At 39.9% G+C, this 20,336-nt stretch overlaps 1 protein-coding gene across 3 annotated transcripts in view; it reads left to right on the top strand.

Moving 5' to 3' along the window:
- Positions 1-20,336, top strand: part of zmynd11 (zinc finger, MYND-type containing 11) — a 199,753-nt gene that overhangs the window by 14,570 nt on the left and 164,847 nt on the right. The window contains exon 1 of one of the 3 annotated variants that reach the window (XM_087987552.1): positions 956-1,045. The exons of 1 other annotated variant lie outside the window; for it this stretch is intronic. The gene's annotated coding sequence lies outside the window, so the exon portion shown is untranslated. Of the gene's footprint in view, positions 1-955; positions 1,046-4,152; positions 4,308-20,336 lie in introns of those variants that run through there. One more of the 3 variants, XM_087987553.1, reaches the window with a different exon arrangement.

Raw genomic sequence — 20,336 nt, 5'->3', positions numbered from 1 at the left:
TGGTAACCTCAGCTTTGTTGCCATTACTGTACGTTGCAAACCAGCTGTCTAACTAACTGACCATCATTTCTGTTAGCTTAGCTTAGCATTAATCTAGTAGTGCAAAGGTAGTCAGGATAATAGCAGTGATGTGTTTAGTCAATATTGAGGTGGGAACTGTGCCCACAATTTTTTGACTAAGACCATAGCTGGTGTTTGCCATTTATTGTCTTTGGCAGCAATTCTGTAATGCATGTGTTTATTTTGTGCAATTTAAGTGTTGGATTTCCAAAGTTAGAGGATTTCCTTAACCATACTGCCTGGAGGCTCCTGCATTGGATGAACCCAGAACATGTACTCATATTGTGATGCCAAATCTGCCCACATTATCACGATACATCCAAATATACAAAAGAGCATGAATTAGTGTGCACAACTGGGGCTGGAGGTAAGCCTCAAATTCGCCATATGTTCCCACTTTAAATATGAATATTAAAATTTCAACTTATTCATGCACATTTGGTAGACATGTTTATGAACCTGCAATTGTGGAAGCATTTTGATTTTTAATGTGACATATGCAAAACAAATGCTTTGATCGAAACACTCCAGTTCCCAGTGAAGATAAATTTTAAAAATGCAAAAGAACACTAGAGAAGTGACTTTTCCTTCCTGAGCATGAAATCTGGTTGTAATTTTAAGCAAGCCTCTGAGAGATTGCAGTTTTTAGAAAATTCAATTAGTAGAAGAATGGAGGGATTTGGAGTTTTTTAGTTGCTAAGATAGTCCACATCCCAAATATAAATCACAAAATTGATTTATGCCTAGATTACATATGTCTCTAGACACATGTATGTCAGAAATTCAAGACACCTCTTTCATTTGATGGTTTGGTTTGGAGGAGTCACTACACGTGCAGAGGAATTGAAATTAGTACATAGCATGTTTAGTTTAAATTGTTTGTTTAAACTTTCAGGGTGAAGGTCCAAGATGCACAGTTCGGGGCATCAGCAAAATTGAGGAAAGGAGTGAAGATATGTAACTCAAATAGTAGGAATATTTAAAGGTGATATTCTTGAAATAATGTGTTTGAAATCTGGCGTTTGTCCTTAAGTTTCTGAATTGTAGGACAAACCGCTTTTATATTTCAAAGATTTATTCCAATATTCTTGTGAGACTGAAATATCTTATTGTGAATATACATTCCCAAGCTGCAAACATTCAGCCCACATCAATTTGTAAGAGCACTTTTCTGTATTCAAACATTTGCTGCTTTGATACAGTGGATTCATTAAAATGCAACAAGTACTCTTGAGATTGGAAAAGAAAGGTGCTCTGCACAGAAAAAAAAGGTCCTTTGCCATTCACAGCTGGCTATTCCCATTGACAAGGGAAATATATGGGGTCGAGAAAAACAATTTTTTTCCAGAACTCTGTGTCAGTAAACCAGCGGGTGGCAATTACAGGACAAGATTATGCTTGCAAGTGACCTTGTGATTGACAGCTTTATTGCTTATCTTTTGTACTGTTATGTAAAAGTAGTAAGGTCATTGAGTAGTGAAATTAACCTGGCTAACAGATGGGGAAATCAACGTATATTAATAATTCTGCCATTACATTATCTATTAGTAAAGTAATATAAAAACTAAGTGGTTTTGCTCCCATTTAAATCAATTATATTAATGTAATGGGAAGAAATTTGTGACGTTGTTTGTCATTTCTGACTTTTCATCACTGGCTCCAAATAATATTTTCATACCAACAGAATGTCCCATTCACACGTGGAAACCTCACTTGAGAATTCTCACATGTATGTGACACTTCAACTAATGGTGCATGCGTATTAGGCAATTAATTTAAAACCATGCTTAACATTCCACAGAAATTGAGACCGTAGCAAAAAACAAAAATAGCAAACAGTGCCTGAGGCACACTGGTGTGCTGAAGACTGCTATAAAGCTGCTCATGCCAACAAGTCCTGTGAAGTGGAGCTCTTTACATGGCATATAACTGCTGTAACTTCCGTTGCTGACAAAATGCCTGTTACATTTTAAATGTTATCAAGTTGAAGTAATTTTGGCTTTCCCTTTGCTGGAACCTTGTCATGTGAAACCAGCACCAGAGTGAAATTTCAATTTCCCGTAAGCTTAGTTTTGTTTTTATGGCATTTCATACTAACTAGGCACACTACGTGACATGATACCGCTGTTGCCATCCTGTCAACCTTTTGTGGTTACTATAGTAACTCTTGGCTGATTAAGCTTAAAACCAGGCTAAATTCTAGGTTGATGCTCCACTGCAGTACTGAGACAGCACTGAACTGATGGAAGTTCTGTCTCTCAGCTGAGTTGTTAAGCTGAAATCCCATCTGTCTGCTCAGGTGGGAATAAGAGATTTCACAATATTATAGCTTTGTTTTAACTGGCACCTTATGAACTGGCGCTCTTGATAAACTGGGAAAAAATATATACCTGAAATACCAGAAGTTTATTATTGCGATCTCAGTGATGTCTGAATAGTCAGTTAAGAGTGCGAGTGAGGAGGCTCTCCGCTGGTAAGTTTTGTTTAAAGCAAAGCTGTATTAAATTATTTGTGATTTAATCTGTGAATAAAGTAAACAGTGACGTGTATACCCCATGCATTGCATTTCTATTCCTTAGTGTGTGTTTTTACATTGATTATGTGAACCTTTTGATCAGCCAACAATATTTGATCAAATACAGTAGTTAATAAAAGGTTTGCTGTACTTAAAGAAAAGTGGGCAGCTTTTCCCAGTATTCTGAACAATGTGAATTCCATAACTGATTATCTGGTCAGTACAACATTGCTGTTTGTGGAAACTTGCTGTGCCCAAACTGACTGCTGTATTTCCCAGATCATAACACTAACTACAGTTGAAAAGCATTTTGAGAATCCAAAGATCCTGAACAATTTAACACTGAAGCAGACCTCTCAGGTGAACTGCTGTATGCTGGCATTCAAACCTTCTTTCATTTCACTTTAACCTATCAACAAAACCTTTATCTTGTCTCCCTCTTTTATATAGCTAGCTACTGCTTAAATGCATTTCTACTAATCAGCTCAAATACTTGTTGTGAATTCCACACATCAGATTTTTTTAAAACATGGAGCAGCTGAAGGATTTTTTTTCATAAACCCTGGATTTTAATTGTAAATGTTATGCTGCTACCATTATAGATACAGCGAGGTTCCATGCTCGATTCTGATAGCAAATTACCATATGTTTCCTCCCTTTTGCTTATGTTCTGGCCACTCTTTAACCAGCTTTAAAGGGGTGAGTACTGGAACAGCCACAAGGTGGAGAGCAGGTGGAATTGCATCTGTACATGAATGCATTATTCTTGCCTGTTTTCATGATGCATGTACAGATTTCAGATTTTTCCTTTTGCTTTGTTGATCAAGAAGCCTCAAGGAAAATGTAACATTGACTTGTGTAGACATAAAATATAAAATCTAATTAGCTCAAATTTCTGAATGAAATCACTAGCAAATGCAATAAATGAACGTATTGTTATGCAGTCAGGAAATGATCTTTGTTTTTTTTTGAAGTTCTTCACTTTCCTCTTTTGTATCATGCATTGATCATAGAGCGAGAGAGAGAGATGGCAACTGTGTTTCTAAGTGTCTGCCAGTATCATATTGCCGTTTGCCAGATGGTACACAGGGGCAATTTGAGTTAGCATTTTTCTTTTGACTATGTAATTTCTGCCAGATTAAAATTAATTTTGGGAAATTGAGATGTGTGCTGGTGTTTTAATAGATCACTTGTATAGTGATTCTTGTACAAATGGACACTCCAAAGAAAAGTACATAACTGACAGTTCCAAATACAGGTAGTTCTCTTATAATGCTGTAGTTGCGTTCTGGCAAAACCTCATTTAATAGAAAATCATGTAATAGAAATCATGGGGCCCATGGGAAAAGTGGGGTTAGGGGCAGGCCAACAAAACATATCACTCACAGTTACTCAAAAATCACCCAAAAGCCTAATGCGAAGTATAGCACAGCCTGAATGAAGGTTGAATTGTATTTATGAAACAAAAGTAAATTTAATGCAGTACATTTAAAAAAAATATAAGAAAGCTGTACTCTGTACATTACCTCTCACAGAAAGCTGCTCTGTCGGCAGCTGACATCAGCGCATGCGCAGAATGGCACAAAGTCTGGCACCAATGTCGCGCATCCATGGACCGGCACGGACATCGACACGTGCAGAACAGCACAGAGATTTTGGCACGGACATCGTGCATGTGCAGAGCAAAGCGCGTGAACTGATCCCCATTGGAATCACGCTATTGTCAATGGAAGTAAGCGTTCTCAAATTCTGTTTGCTAATTCTTCAGTGATGTTATAGCCAAGTTGCGCTGCTGAAATGTACATTATCCCAAACTACCTGTAACTTGGATTTTAACAGACACAAGCTGCAATTTGAAACCATGGCCATTTGTAAATTGTCAAGTAGCTTTAAATGCACCAGGCCCTTTTACATTTAGACTATAGGATATAGTTGTCACCATGGTATTCAATGTTCAAATCTCTCACTGTATCTTAATTTGAGCACTATGATTTTTTTTTGTTTCTGCTGATAGCAGGCTTTCAATTCCGCAGCATTAGTCTGTGACAGTCTCAGCTGCCACCTAATGGGCAATATATGATAAAAGGTATATGTACATCCAACTAAGTGCAGATCCACAAAATGTGTATGCACCCTACTACAAGTAAGACCATAAGACATAGGAGCAGAAATTAGGCCATTTGGCTCATCCAGTCTGCTCCACCATTTGGTCATGGCTGATAGGTTTCTCAACCCTATGCTCTTGCCTTCTCCCTGTCACCTTTGGTTCCCTTGATAATTAAGAATTTTCTACCTCTGTCTTAAGTATACTCAATGACCTGGCCTCCACAGCCTTTGTGGCAATGAATTCCCTGGATTCACCAGTTTCTCCTCTCCATTTTCAAGGGTCTTTAATTTACTCCTAAGGTTGTGCCCTTGAGTCCTAGTATCTCCTGCTCACGGAAACATCTTCCCAACGTCCACTGTATCCAGACCTTCCAGTATTCTGTAAGTTTCAATTGGATCCCTCCTCATCCTTCTAAACTCCATTGAGTATAGACCCAGAGTCCTCAAACGTTTCTTTTATGTTAAATCTTTCATTCCTGCGATCGTTCTCGTGAACCTCCTCTGGATCCGCTCCAGGGCCAGTACATCCTACCTGAGATATGGCGCCCAAAATTGCTCATAATATTCTAAATGTAGTCTGACCAGAACCTTTTAGAGCCACAGAAGTACATGCCTGTGTTTATATTCTCATCCTGTTGAAGTAAATGTAAATATTGTATCTGCCTTCCTAACAACCAACTGACCCTGCAAATTAACCTTAAGAGAATCCTGGACTAGGACTCCCAAGTCCCTTTGTATTTCAGATTTCTGAATTTTTTCCCCATTTAGAAAATAATCTATTCCTCTAATCTTCCTACCAAACTGCATGACCTCACACTTTCCCTTGTTGTATTCCATGTGCCACTTGTTTGCCCACTCTCCTAACCTGTCTAAATCCTTTTGTAGCCTCCCTGCTACCTCAATACTACATGTACCTCCACCTATCTTTGTATCACCTGCAAACCGAGCCAGAATGCCCTCCGTTCCTTCACTTAGATCATTAATGTATAAAATGAAAAGTTGCGGCCCCATCACTGACCCTTGTGGAACACACTAGTCTTTGGCTGCCATCCTGAGAAGGACCATTTTATCTCCACTCTCTGCTTTCTGTCAGATAGCCAATCTTCTATCCATGATAGTACCTTGCTTCTAACACCATGGACTCTTATCATACTCAGCAGCCTCTTGTGTGGCACCTTGTCAGAGGCCTTCTGGAAGTCCATGCAGATAACATCCTTTGGCTCTCCTTTGTCTAACCAGCTTGTTACCTCCTCAAACAATTCTTTGAGATTTGTCAAACATGACCTCCCCTTGAGGAAACCATGCTGACTTTGCCCTCTTTTACCATGGACTTTCAAGTATTCAGAAATTTTATCTTTCCCAATGCAGTTCAAAATCTTACCAACGACTGATGTCAGGCTAATCAGCCTGTAATTTCCTGTCTTTTGCCTTACTCCTTTTTAAACAGGGCAGTTACACTAGTGATTTTCCAGTCCTCTGGGACCCTCCCTGACTCCAGTGTTTCTTGAAAAATCACCACTAATGCCTCCACTATCTCTTCAGCTATCTTCTTCACAACTTTGGGGTGTAATCCATCTGCTCCAGGTAATTTATCCACCTTCAGATCTTTATTTTTTTCCCCCCCTTCTCCTTGGTGTTGGCCACCATACTCACCTCTGTTCCCTGACTGTCTTGAATTTTTGGGATGTTAGTCATGTCTTCCAACGTGCAGATTGACAGAGTTCTTGTTCAGCTCCTCCACCATTTCTTTGTTCTACTTCTGCAGCGCCATTTTCCAGTGGCCCAGTGTCAACTTTTACCTCTCTATTGCCCTTTACGTATCTAAGGAAACTTTTGCAGTCGTCTTTTATATTACTGGATCGCTTACACTTATATTTATTCTTCTCTCTCCTTATTTCTTCTTAATTGTCGTTTGTTGATCTTTTTAGGCTTCTTAATCCACTGGCTTCCCACTGCCCTTTGCTGCATTATATGCTTTGTCTTTTGTTTTTATGCTGTCACTGACTTCCACTGTTAGCCATGGTTACCTCATCCTCCCTGTACCATGCTTCTTTTTCCTAAGAATGGATTTTTGTTGTGTTTCCTGAATTACTCCCAGAAATCCCTGCTATTGCAGTTTTACTGTATTTCCTGCTAGGCTCCTCTCCCAGTCAATTCTGGGCAGCTCCTCCCTCATGCCTCTGTAGTTGTCTTTATTCAACTGTAATACTATTACATCTGGTTCCAGCTTCTCCCCCTCAAATTGCAGAGTGAATTTTATAATGTTGTCTTCTACCTCCTAAGGGTTCCTTCTCCTTAAACTCCCTTATCAAGTCTGCCTAATTACACATAGCTAAATCCTGAATTGCCTATTCCTGTTCTGTACTACTATTGTCTGTCGTTTGAGGAATTTATTTGGAAACAGATCCCACAGTGTTGGTTCGAAACTAATGTTTTTAGCATTTTAGCATTGTTATTGTGCTGATCATAATCTCAACGCTCACAATCTCCAATTAGTTATCATTAGGCTAAAAATATCAAGCATAAACTTAGTTAAAAATTGCACAACACAAGGTTAAAGTACAAGCTCTCGTTAGGTAGCTAGTGGAGCAGGGTCATAGGACACAGAATTTATAGCAAAAGATCAGAGTGTCATAGTGTCTCATTCTTGGGCACATGCATCTCCATTAAGGACGGGCACCTCAGTACCTCACTCTACTGCAGACCTGCAGATAACCTCAAAACGCTGCACTTCTCTAGCTCCCAAGCTAAACATATTAAAACAGCCAAGCCCTACACATACACAGGATCTGTTCAGATGAGGAGGAACACTGAAGGGCACCCTCATAAGAACAGAATATGATGCTCAGCTCATTGATTGCCAGTGTCACAGCATGAAACTGTGATGACCTCCTCAAAAGATCGACAGAAGATGCGACCGATAGGGTACCCTTGGTTGTCCAGTACTTCCTGGGAGCAGAGAAGCTACATCATGTTCTTCGCAGCCTGCAACACATTATCGATGGGAATGAGCAACTCGCCAAGACCTCCCTACGCCTCCACTGTTTGCCTTTAAACAACCGTGAAACCTGAAATAGACCATTGTTCATAGCAAACTGCTCAGCCTTCAGGTTAAAAATAATGACTGCAGATGCTGGAAACCAGATTCTGGATTAGTGGTGCTGGAAGAACACAGCAGTTCAGGCAGTATCCGAGGAGCAGTAAAATTGACGTTTCGGGCAAAAGCCCTTCATCAGGAATATCTTCAGGACTACATTGCCCACAACACAATACAACTCTGTCATGGAAACCACTGCAAGATGTGTTAGAGTGTCGACATGGATACTACTATTACATGTGGGAACACCACCCACCATGTACGCAGCAGGTACCCCTGTGACTCGGCCAATGTTATATATCTCGTATTCTGCAGGCAAGGATGTCCTGAGGCATGGTACACTGGTGAGACAAAGCAATCGCTGAGACAACAGATGAATGAACACCGCACAAGAATTGCCAGAGAGGGATGTTCCCTCCCAGTCGGGGAACACTTCTGTGCATTCGGCTTTGGAAATAGAAACAGTCTGACTCAAGATTGGAATACATACACACTCTAACCTCACACCTTTAATGCATTGTCTGAGCTGAGATGTCACTTTTTTTTAAATAAAGCTTTGCCTGATAAGTCTCAACACCAAGCAAAGTCCAAGGATCATGTTGCACAGTTCTAATGTGAATTCAGTAAATTGCTGACCATCAACCTTCCTGCTAAACACAAATGTTTTTGTGACATTCGGCCTCGGATCTTCAGGCGATCGTCCTCCAAGGTGGACTTTGGAATATGCAACAATGCAGAGTGGCTGAGCAGAGGCTGATAACCAAGTTGAGAACCCATGAGGGATGGCCTCAACTGGGACCTTGGGTTCATGTCACACTACAGGTGACTCCACTACACTATATGCTCTCACACATGCATACATACGCACACACACTCTTACATATGCCATAGATCATCCCCCATGCACATGCTCTCTCTCAGGCACACACACACACCTCCCCCACACTCTCACTCATGCGCACACCATCTCACAGGCATATACTCCATCACACTCAGATACACACTTTTTCAAGCACACATACGCACACACTCCCTCTCTCCCTCTCTCTCTCGTGCATGCACGCACACATATAAGTCTATGGGGTGAATTTGCATTTGCAGAATTGTATTTGCAGATACATTCTATTTTGTTCAAAAAGCACACGATCTGTTAGCAGTCAATCCATGTGATGTTTTATAAATTCCTACTTTGGAAATAGAAACAGTCTGACTCAAGATTGGAATACATACACACTCTAACCTCACACCTTTAATGCATTGTTTGAGCTGAGATGTCACTTTTTTTAAATAAAGCTTTGCCTGATAAGTCTCAACACCAAGCAAAGTCCAAGGATCATGTTGCACCTATACTCTGCTGCAGTTCTAATGTGAGTTCAGTAAATTGCTGACCATCAACCTTTCTGCTAAACACAAATGTTTTTGTAATCTTTTGATATCCACCAAAGGACACAGCAAGATTCCCTGAATGACTTTTACTTTCTTGGTTGGAGATTTCAACAATCAAAACAGCACCAAAGACAATGTTAATTTGACCCCACTCCACCCTGTCATCCTGATCGCCATCTCCACCAAGGCATAGTCAAAACCAGAAGAACCCATGGCGACACAGGTCTGTTGAACTTTACCCTGGTTGATTCACATTCTTCATTGGTACAGCAACCTTTGTGAGTTGCAGTGAAGTTGTCTGCTGGGTTAACATGCTCAGTATCCATTGGCAGATTGCCTCTACAGCACAGTATGTCACGTTAACCAGTATTAATGCCTTGTTGATTGTGGCTTTCTCATAAGTGCTTATAAAGCTACACATTCGAACCCTTTCCCCTTTTTTAATAGTTTCACATGTCAGTCAAAGTTTTTGTTATGAAATCCTTGTTGAAGAATTCTTGATCAAGTCCTAGCATTAAGATTTTACAGAATCCTGCACTTTTCCAAACAACACAATCAGATGGTGAAGGGTGTTATAACCAAAGTGAGGAACAGGCATCTGATATGGATTGTGGGAAATCCTCAAAACACTTTTAATAATATCTAAAATCCAAGTATTTACTGTTAGTAAAGGCTCCAACTTATTGTTTTCCTATATTAGCACAACTGGCTGTTACAAAAAATCAGAAGCTCACACTGACCAGGCATCAGATACTGTTTTGTTGAATGAGTCCGAAATAATAAATGTACAGTATGCAGTTTACGGAAATAAATTACAATTGAGTAAAGTTGTTTGCATGAATTTATTAATGCTATAATAATTACTGGCTGAAAATCATCAGTCATCTGTCAAATAAGAAATCCTCTTTGGTGAACAGATTATTTTGGTGCAACCTAGTTAATACTATCGTTACATACAATGACACTTGTAAAAATAAACCTCCAAGGGGTTTCCAAGTTACAAGTTTAAATGTAATACATTCAGTTTTCAAAACAGTGGCAAAGTTGGTTAATACATTTGCTTGTTCACCAATATTGTCATGCTTGAAGCTTTTGGAAGATTCAAGATCATTAGCATTTTCTTTAGCCTTTGTGCTTTGTCTTGTGAAGAATGAAATGATGCAAGTATGCCTTTAGTCAGTGCTACTAAATGATTAAATAAATGTGTTCAGCTAAATAGCCTTTGTTCGTCTTGTGGTATATGTTCTAAAAAAAAACTAGATGCAGATGTTAACTGAGACGATACTCTTTTCCTGTTTGTTTTTTCACACTCAGTCTCTTCCTGTTCTAGTAACACTGAAAGTTGATTGTGTCAGTATAGAAACAGAAGTATTGCACTCTAACATGTCTGTCCTTTTGGCATTATTGCAAAATTGGTTTTGTGTATCGTATTGTTGTCAAACTGAAAAGAGCTTCAGAGCAGCTTCTTAGGATGTTGAAGTATTAGAACATAGAACATTACAGCACAGTACAGACCCTTTGGCCCTCGATGTTGCGTCAACCTGTCATACCAATCTGAAGCCATCTAACCTACACTATTCCATGTACGTCTATATGCTTATCCAATGACGACTTAAATGTACTTAAAGTTGGCGAATCTACTACCGTTGGAGGCAAAGCATTCCATACCCTTACTACTCTGAGTAAAGAAGCTACCTCTGACATCTGTCCTATATCTATCACCCCTCAATTTAAAGCTATGCCCCCTCAAGCTTGCCGTCACCATACTTGGAAAAAGGCTCTCCTTGTCCACCTTATCTAACCCTCTGATTATCTTATATGCCTCTATTAAGTCACCTCTCAACCTTCTTCACTCTAACGAAAGCAGCCTCAAGTCCCTCAGCCTTTCCTCATAAGATCTTCCCTCCATACCAGGCAACATCCCAGTAAATCTCCTCTGCACCCTTTCCAAAGCTTCCACATCCTTCTTATAATGCGGTGACCAGAACTGTACACAATACTCCTAGTGCGGCCGCACCAGAGTTTTGTACAGCTGTAGCATAACCTCATAGTTCCGGAACTCGATCTCTCTATTAATAAAAGCTAAAACACTGTATGCCTTCTTGGCAACCCTGTCAACCTGGGTGGCAACTTTCAAGGATCTGTGTACCTGGACACCAAGATCTCTCTGCTCATCTACACTACCAAGAATCTTGCAATTAGCCCAGTACTTTGCATTCCGGTTACTCCGACCAAAGTGTATCACCTCACACTTGTCCGCATTAAACTCCATTTGCCACCTCAGCCCAGTTCTGCAGCTTATCTATGTCTCTCTGTAACCTACAACATCCTTCGTCACTATCCACAACTCCAACGACCTTAGTATCATCTGCAAATTTACTAACCCACCCTTCTGCGCCCTCATCCAGGTCGTTTATAAAAATGACGAACAGCAGTGGACCCAACACCGACCCTTGCGGTACACCACTGGTAACTGGACTCCGGGATGAACATTTCCCATCAACCACCACCCTCTGTCTTCTTTCAGCAAGCCAATTACTGATCCAAACTGCTATATCTCCCACAATCCCATTCTTCTGCATTTTGTACAATAGCCTACTGTGGGGAACCTTATCGAACGCCTTGCTGAAATCCATATACACCACATCAACTGGTTTACTCTCATGTACCTGTTTGGTCACCTTCTCAAAGAACTCAATAAGGTTTGTGAGGCACGACCTACCCGTCACAAAACCGTGCTGACTATCTCTAATCAAATTATTCTTTTCTAGATGATTATAAATCCTATCTCTTATAACCTTTTCCAGCACTTTACCAATAACTGAAGTAAGGCTCACTGGTCTATAATTACCTGGATTGTCTCTACTCCCTTCTTGAACAGGGGAACCACATTTGCTATCCTCCAGTCTTCTGGCAGTATTCCTTTGGACAATGACGATTTAAAGATCAATGCCAAATGCTTGGCAATCTCCTCCCTGGCTTCCCAGAGGATCCTAGGATAAATCCCATCTGGCGCAGGGGACCTACCTATTTTCACACTCTGCAGGATTTCTAATACCTCTTCCTTGTGAATCTCAATCACACCTAGTCTAGTAGCTTGTATCTCAGTATTCACCTCAACAACATTGTCGTTTTCTGGAGTGAATACTGTCAAAATATTCATTAAGTGCTTCCCCTATCTCCTCTGACTCCACACACAACTTCCCACTACAATCCTTGATTGGCTCTAATTTTACTCTCGTCATTCTTTTATTCCTTAAATACCTATAGAAAGCCTTAGGTTTAACCCTGATCCTATCTGCCAACAACTTCTCATGTCTCCTCCTGGTTCTTCTGAGCCATTCCAATATTCAGCCATTCCAATTTTCAAAGTGAATTATTAAAAAGTCTAAATTTAATCCTTTCATGTTTAAGTATTTTACCAGATTGAAAGTCTAAATATAGTTTCATTTAAATTTTCCCAAAATTGTTATGGTGCAGGAGACAGCTATTCAGCCCATTGTATCTGCACCAGCATTTTAACTTGGTTCCATTTTCCTGCATTTTCTCTATAACCCTGCTCATCATTTTTATTTAAATAACAATCTAATATTTTCTTGAATGCCTCAGTTAAATTTACTTTGCCATACTTTCAGGCAGTGTGTTCCATACCCATACTACTCACTGTGTGAAAAGGACTTGTTGTCACCTTTTAGTCTCTTAACTTGCAAAACACTTTGAAGCTGTGCCTTCTGGTTTTAGGTTAGCTTATAACAGTTTAGAACAGTTTCTCTTCATCCAGTCTGTCCAGACTCCCATGAATTTGAAAATTTCGATCACCTCTTGGCCTTCTCTCCAAGAAAAATGGTCCAGCGCCTGCAGTTTTTCTTAATACTGTAAAGGAATTGTCTCATTCCTGGAATCATTCTAGTGTGTCTTATAAGTGCATCATTACCTCACTGCTTTTGTATTATATGTTAATGATCACATGACACCAGGTTATAGTCCAAAAGGTTTATTTGGAAGTATAAGCTTTTGGATCACTGCTCCTTCATTAGGTAGTTAGTGGAGTAGGATCATAGGAGACGCAATTTATATCAAAAAATCATAGTGTCATACACTGATGCGATATATTGAACAAACCTGGATTGCTGTTAATTCTTTTTTCTTTAAAAATGGATTGCAGGTTTCAATTCATTTAATACGTAAACCCCAGAACTACTTCCGTCACATTCCTGAGATAACTTAAGGTTTTATTAAAAGAAAGGTGACATCTGTGCAAATTTATAAAACCTCGAATACCAGCTTTATTAACTGCTTTTGTTGCCTGTCCTGGCAACGTTAAATGAGTTGAGTACTTGGCCTCTGTGCAGGTTCACATCCTTTAGAATAGTTTTCTTTATTTTATACTGTCTTTCCAAGTTGTTTGTAACAAACAGATCATCTCACACTTTCCCACATTGAACTTCATCTGCCATTTATCCACCCACTCCGCCAAGTTATCCTTTGAAGTTCTACATTGTTCTTTGCGTTTTACAATCCTCACAGGTTTTATGTTGTCCGCAAACCTTGAAATTGTCCTCAGCACACCAAGATCTTGTTAATTTAAATATATAATGAATCTGGTCCCAATACCAGCCCTTGGCGAACTCTACTACAAATCTTATTCCAGCCAGAAAAACACTCATTTACCAATATCCTCTGTTCCGTACCTTTAGGCAATCTTGTATCTGCGTTGCTACTGCCCTTTTGTTCCATTACCTATAACTTTCCTCTCGAGTCAGTTTTGTGGCACTGCACCAAATGCCTTTTGAAAGTCCAATTGCACCACAACAATACCTTTCCCTCCTTCAAACTTCTCTCTCTCTCTTTTAAAACAAAACTCAGCAATTTAGTTCGCCATGATTTTCCCTTAACAAAGTATTGCTGAATCTTCTGATTCATTCCATATTTTCCCATGTGGATATTAATTTTATCCTAAATACTTGGGAATTATTGCAATTCTGAAATCCTCCAGCACCACTCCTGAATCTAGGGAAGACTAAAGTGTCTCTGCAATTTTCATTCACACTTCCTTCAGTGTCCTTGGACGCATGTCATCCAGACCCAGTGCTTTATCAACCTTATGTACAGACAACTAATGAGTATCACCTACTTATTCATTTTAAACTCTTCCAATGATTGAGTTTCTTCCTTTGTTCATCATGACTTGGCCAGCATTTCCTCCTTGGTAAAGACAGATGCAAAGTGTTCAGTTAACATTCAAGTCAAGGTTTTTGCTTCTAAATTTAAATCTCCTTTTTGTGCTCTAATCGTAGTCTATATTTGGGTAATTGAATTCCCCAACTATAACTACTCCGTCATATTTACATCTCTCTGGAGAGTTTCCTTGCAGATTTGTTTCTCTGTATCCTTCTTACTAAATGGTCATGCATATATTACATTGGGCAAAGTAATTGCGACCTTCTTATTCCTTAACTCTAGCCAAATCAATTCTGTGCTTAAATCCTCTTGCTTTCTCATACCAAAAATGCAACCCTTCTTCCTTTTATTCCTTTCTGGCCTTCTGAATATTTTGTCACTAGGAATATTTAATACTCGGATCCGCTCTACCTTAAGCGAGGCCTCCATTATCACCACACCTGTGGCAACCTCTGCCTTAAACTCCCCAGTCTTATTAGCTAACACCCTGTGTATTCATATGCGTAACGCATGCTGTGTAACCCTGAATTAAATTTCAATACTTTCTCCTTCACTTTCATTCCAAGTTAACTTACTTTTCTCTATTTCAATGCTATATATCTCTCCCAGCATTTTGTGTAGTTTGGTATTACTTTTAAATATTTTTTCTCCTCGTTTCCACGTTCCTGCTGTTCAAACCATCCCACAGCATTAGCAATGCACCCACAAGGAACTCACTCCTGGCTATAATGCAGATGCAATCAACATTCCTTTTAAGTTGCATGCTAATGTTAATCAATGTGCTAATGCTAATTGCAATGTTGGCTTTCAATTTTAGAAGTTGCTGCCGTGCACAAGAAAATTAGAGGGAAGGCTGGATGCAACCCTCTGATTTTACTGGTGTCATCTTCCTCCAATCCAGTTCCAGTACAGTCATAGATATGTACAGCATGGAAACAGACCTGTCGATCCAACTCGACTATGCCGACTGGATATCCTAACCTAATCTAGTCCCATTTGTCAGCACTTGGCTCATATCCCTCTAAATCCTTCCTATTCATATATCCATCCAGATGCCTTTTAAATGTTGTAATTATACCAACCTCCACCACTTCCTCTTGCAGCTCATTCCATGGCAGCACCCTCTGCGTGAAAAAGTTGCCCCTTTTGGTCTTGTTTAAATATTTCCTCTCCACCCTAAACTTATGCTCTCTAGTTCAGGACTGCCCAGGGAAAATACCTTGTCTATTTACCTTATCCATGGCCCTCATGATTTTATAAACCTCTCTGAAGTCACCCCTCAACCTCCGATACTCCAGCGACAACAACCCCAACCTATTCAGTCTTGCCCGATAGCTCAAACCCTCTAACCCTGCAGCATCCTTGTAAATCTTTTCTGAACCCTTGCAAGTTTTGCACCCCTGGAATCAAAAGCCCTGCCTTGTGCACTACCTTGCCAGTCATCCATCTTATTCTATTTCTGTGGTCACTTGCATGTGACAATGGGAGCAATCCGGAAGTTATACTAATTTTCTTCCTAAATTCTGATTGTAGGACCATGTCCCCATTTCAGCCTGTGTTTTTTTTCAATACCAATATGGATCACAACCTCTGGCTGTTCCTCCCCAGAAGAGGGTCCTGAAGCTGTTCTGTGACATCCCTGGCCCTTGCACCAGGAAGATGATAAACTGTTCTTTAGTAACATTGGCCATTGAAATGCCTGTCCCCTAACTAAAGAATACACTACCACTGTTGGTCTTTTGCTCTTCTTCCTCATCTCCTGTTTAGCTGGCCTACCAATGGTGTCAGGGGTTTGGATGTTGCTACACTCCTTTCAAGGATCCTCCACCATTAGAAGCTTCCCGGGATATTCCTGCACTCCCTGCCTGTTTCGCTTGGCCAGCCTGTCAATCACCCATTCCTTAAATACCTTCTTGCCCCTAAGTTTCATTGTGACCACTCTTTGAACATATTATCTGTTTAGTTTTGTGCCTCTTAGACGCACCTAAGTGACTATAGCCATTGCTTGTACTCTGAAATCTAGATCTCAAGCTGTGCGGCTCGTGACAATTTCTGCACTAAGGCTAGTCTAGGTCATGAGAACCATACATGCCACAGGATGGGTATTCCACTTGGCTGATCTGTCTTGCCATACCTTAAAGTTACTACTATAACTTTAATTACTTAACAGTAATTTTAACCTTACTGTCATGCTATTTAAAAAGCAAGAGATTAGTAGAAAGTAGAAATACTTTGCCCTTATGAATCAGCTTCCTATCTTGTGAGTATGAATTTTAAGTTTGGAAAACATTAGATATATATGTAGAAAATGCAGCATTAAACAATGATAAGCATTTAGATAATTATGAATGTACATTATTAGCAAAACTTTGGTAAATATTTATCTGCTTTTATCTCAATTTTATCTGATCATTCATTCATCATTAATTTTCAGAATGGGAGACTTGTGATGTTAGCATAAACTGTAACTAAGCTCTGACAGACTATACAGGGTAGATGCACAAAAACTGTTCCTGAAGGTAGTCTAGAACCATACGTCACAGTTTAAAGATCTATCTTTAGGACTGAGTTGGGAAATTTCTTCATCTAGAGAGTGGTGACCCTTAGGAATTCTCTGCCACACAAAATGGTTTAGGCCAAAGCATTGAATGTTTTTAAGGAGCTAGATTTAGTTCTTAGGGTTAAAGCGATCAAAAGTTATGAGGCAAAGGCGGGAACAGGGTACAGAGTTTGATGATCAACCATGATCTTATTGTACGGTGGAATAGGCCCAAAAGGTTGAATGATCAACTCCTGTACCTATTTTCTGTTTCTATGTAAATATGAATTTATCTAGATGTTGTTTTTATTTGAAATAATGTTTTTGTTTCATTTTCTCCTTATTGGGGATCATGGAGAATATGGCAAGCTGAAAAGTTAATCAGTCATGGTGGATAGCTGTCACCAACACTCATATAGTCAAGCCATCATTGCAGATTTTATCATGTATAATATCAGAGCAAATGCCAACATTTATTACTCCTGCCTAATTCTTTTGAAGGTGTTGACAAGCTGCTATCTTAAACAGCTGTGGTTTATTGGGTGAAGATAGACTGGTGCTATTAGGAAAGGACTCTTTGTATTTTGATTGTGACCGTGGAGGAATTATTCTGCCATGTCTTGCACATAGGACGACCGAACAGATTTGGCATGGTTTTACAAAAGATAAATAGCATTCAACAAATTTATTAATAAAAGCAAATTATTGCAGATGCTGGAATCTGAAACCAAAAGAGAAAATGCTGGAAAATCTCAGCAGGTCTGGTAGCATCTGTAAGGAGAGAAAAGAGCTGATGTTTCGAGTCTAACTGACCCTTTGTCAAAGCTTTGACAAAGGTTAAGTTAGACTCGAAACGTCAGCTCTTTTCTCTCCTTACAGATGCTGCCAGACCTGCTGAGATTTTTCAGCATTTTCTCTTTTGGCAACAAATTTATTAGTTGGCTACACTCTCTCTACTATGTTTTGTCATCCTACCATCATGCAAAACAACTGGGCAAGCTTGAGGAATAAAAGCAGTAGAATTATATTTAACTACATTGTGTTATTGCATGGCTGAGCATATCTCTGACTCTATCTTTAGTTTCAAGCCAGGGCAAACTAGGACCACTGTTATTGACAATATATATAAATTACTTGGATGAAGAACATGGCTGTACTATAACCAAGCTTACAGATGACACAAAAGTGAGTGGGAAAGCATTAGTGAGGATGATGATCTGGAGAGAGATGTAGACAGGCTAAATGAGTGGACAAAAACTTGTAAGATCGACTATAATGTGGGGAAATATGAGATTATGCACTTTGACAAGATGAAGAGGAGCTGAATATTATTTAAATGGAGAAGGAGTGTAGAAAAGTACAGAACGGGGGATTTGGGTGTCCCTGTGTATGAATCATCTGAGTTCAGCAGCTAATAGGAAAGGCAAATAGCATATTGGCCTTTATTTCAAAGGGAATAATAAGAGGGAGATTTTGCTAAAAGTATACAAGGCACGAGTTAGAACATACTAGAATCCTGTGAACAGTTTTGGGATCATCATCTAAGGAAACAAGCTGGCTTTGAAGGCATCCAGAGAATGTTCACAAGGTTGAGTAGATTGCACTTGTACTCGTTGAAATATCAAGGAACAAGGGGTGACCTTATTGAAACATTCAAGATTCTTAAGAGGCATGACAGGACAGATGTGGAACGATTGTTTCTCCTTGTGGATGAATCCAGGACCACAGAGCATAAGATCAGAATAAGGGTTGCACATTTAAGACAGAGATGAGAGGGATCTCTTCTCTGATGGTAGTGAATATGTGGAATTGTTTACTGCAGAAGACTGTAGAGTTTAGGTCATTAGGCATACTCAAGGCTGACATCAACAGATTTTTAATTCAATAAAGCAGCCAAGGGTTATGGTGCAATGGTAGGAAATTGGAGTTAAGGATTATCAGATCAGCCAGGATGTCATTGGTGGAGAAGACTCGATGGGTTGAGTCATAGAGTTATACAGCGCGGAAATAGACTCGTCCACACTGACCAGATATCCTAAACTGATCTAGTCTTATTTGCCAGCACTTTGCCCGTATCCCTTTTTAAGCCCTTTCTATTCATGTACCCATCCAGATGCCTTTTAAATGTTGTAATTATACCCACCTCCTCCACCACCTCTGGCAGCTCGCTCCATACGTGCACCACCCTCTGTGTGAAAAGATTGCCCCTCCGGTTCCTTCTAAATATTTCCTCTATCACCTTAAACCTGTGCCGTCTAGTTTTGGATTCCCCTACCCTGGGAAGAAGACCCTGGCTACCCACATCCCTTATGATTTTATAAACCTCTTTAAGGTCATCCCTCAGCCTATGATGCTTCAGCACCTCTGTATAGCTTAAATCTTCCAATCCCAGCAACATTCTTATAAATTTTTCTGAATCCTTTTAAGTTTAACAAAATCCTTCCTATAACATGAAGACCAGAATTGAACTCGATACTCTAAAATGGCCTCACCAGTGCCTAGTACAGCTGCAACATGACATTTCAATTCCTATACTCAGGGTGCTGATCAATGAAGGCATGTGTACAAAATGCCTTTTAATGGCCTACTTCTGCTCCTATGTCTTATGGTTATATCTCTGGTTTAATTTGATGTAGGAGACTGTACAAGTAGTAGTATCTGGCATCCCTAAAATGGGTGCCATTGTAGTAAAGCTACATGCCTTGCATGCAAAATATTGGAAGCAGCATGGTATTGACAGAGATGAGTGATTCCACAATCTGACGCAGTGGATTAGATCAAAGTTTTGAAGTTCTGCCATATCTATACTTGAATGATGATACACAATTAAACAATTAACAGGATGAGGAAGCAGAGCGAATGTGAAGTCCAACATGCCTTTGGGAATACCACCACCTGCAAGATGAATTGAGCAACTTGCCAAAGCTCTGTCGAAAACAACCCCCCAATCTACAACCTTTACTACCTAGAAAACAAGGGCAGCAAATGCAAGGGAGCTCTATCTGCTGCGAATGCTCTTAGAAATCTCACACAATCCTGTATATGCAGTGTTGCTGGGTCACTACTGCCTAGCGAACATTTGCCTTGGATATGAAGTCCCTGCCTTCAGATACTTCTTTCTCAAGTCAGTCAACGGCTGAGCTGACCTAGTTGAGACATTGCGAATTTGATCGTCTTGCTTCTGTCAAGAGGTGGCTCCTCGAGATATGGAACATGATTCACATTCTCTAGGAATTTGCTATTGATCTTAATTAATGGGGGGTTAAGTGGTCATAGAATCCTTACAGTGTGGAAGTAGACCATTTGACCCATTGAGTTCACACCGACCTTCTGAAGAGCATCCCATTCAGGCACAACCCCTCTACCCTATCCTTGTCCTACATTTCACCTAGCTAATCCACCTAGCCTGTACATCCCTGACACTATTCAGCATTACCAGTCTATCTAACCTG

The sequence above is a fragment of the Chiloscyllium plagiosum genome, unplaced genomic scaffold (assembly GCF_037043375.1).
Source record: "Chiloscyllium plagiosum isolate Xiang-an unplaced genomic scaffold, Cpla_swu_hap1 HiC_scaffold_5, whole genome shotgun sequence".
Taxonomy (NCBI): Eukaryota; Metazoa; Chordata; class Chondrichthyes; order Orectolobiformes; family Hemiscylliidae; genus Chiloscyllium; species Chiloscyllium plagiosum.
The sequence above is the reverse complement of the archived record's forward strand: the minus strand, read 5'-3'. Positions and strand labels throughout refer to the sequence as shown.